Here is a 1,497-nt window from a genome sequence, read left to right as displayed (position 1 = left end):
GAAAAAAAAAAAAAAAAAGATTCTCTTGCCTTGGCCTCCCAAGTAGCTGGAGCTACAGGCACTTGCCACAACGCCCGGATATTTTGTTGTTGTTGTTGTTGTTGTCATTATTGTTTAGCAGACCTGGGCTGGGTTCACACCCACCAGCCCAGTACATGTGGCCTGCACCCTACGCAGTGAACTACAGGAGCTGAGCTTAGGGTATTTGGGTTTTACTTTCCTCTCTATTCCAGCCGAGTGTCACAGAGCCACAGCCCATGTAGTGTATCTGTCTATATATTTTTTTTTTTGCATTTATTTTTGTTTGTTTGTTTGTTTGTTTTGGCAAAGGCGGGGTGAACCCGCCACCTCCGCCATATGAGGCTGGCACCCTACTCCTTTGACCCACGGCCGCTGCCCATCTGTCTACATTTTTAAGGGTTAAGGAGAAGTTTTAAGCAGGAAGGAGGGATGTTTGTCAGATGCAGCAAGGTGGCAGGTGCAGAGGTAAGACAGAGCACTGGCTTTGGTCACCTTTAATCTGGCTCCCTCAGCAAGCATGCAGGCAGGACAGAAGCCACACTGCCAGGCGGCCAGAGTGCAGTCATTCTGAAACCCTGGAAACGAAGGGAAGGGAAAAGGGGACAGCTGTATGGAGTGGCAGGATCCGGGGACAGGCTTTGTGGCTGAGAAGACGTTTGGCACTTTTTTAGGCTGAGAGAGAGCATTAAGGTACAGGGAGATAAGGCGTAACTCAGAGAAAGCACAAGCTTCAATCAATCAGTTCTAGAACACAGTTGGAAAACACTTCTCTGCAGGGGTCCTGCAGCACCTCTCCAGGTGTGCTGAGTGGACTTCCTGCAGACCACCCCCCCCCCCCGCCCATTCCCTAACCTGAGGCAAATTTGGAGACTTGTCCAGCCTCCAGTCATGTCCTGGCTTCCTTCCTAACACTGCCACCCAAGAGTTTCCATATCTTGTGGCCTCGTGCTGCCACCTGCTGGAAGAATGGCACATAGCAACAACCGTTTGCTGAAGAGAGTCGATTGTTTTTCTAAAACGGGAGCAAAATCCACCAAATTGTGAACTAGAGACAAGCACCAGGGAAGCCTGTGATTACAGATTTCAGCACCTAGTCACAAGCCCTGATGTCTCCTTCTGGCCCTGCAGGGTAACCACCCTCCAGCCTCATCTTCATTCTACAGGAAATCAGCACACCCCTCACTGGAACAACCACTAATAACAGGGTAGACTTTTCTTCCCCTGAGGGAAATAGGAAAGACTAGCAGTTGGAAGGTAGGAACCTGAACTCCCTGTCTGGCCCCACCACAGGGTTACAGAGGGGAATGCAATGACCACCAGTACAGACAAGCAAGAGCTAACTTGATATTGATATTGAATATCAATAGAAAGTGTTACAAATACAGTGGATTTAGCCCTATAACCCCTAAAATGCAAGCCCTAGCCTGGGAGCTGCTGGTACCGTCAAATCCAAACCTTCTTTTTTTTTTTTTTTTT

The sequence above is a fragment of the Otolemur garnettii genome, unplaced genomic scaffold (assembly GCF_000181295.1).
Source record: "Otolemur garnettii isolate 467f Iridium unplaced genomic scaffold, OtoGar3 scaffold00013, whole genome shotgun sequence".
Taxonomy (NCBI): domain Eukaryota; kingdom Metazoa; phylum Chordata; class Mammalia; order Primates; family Galagidae; genus Otolemur; species Otolemur garnettii.
This window is presented reverse-complemented; position numbering follows the sequence as displayed.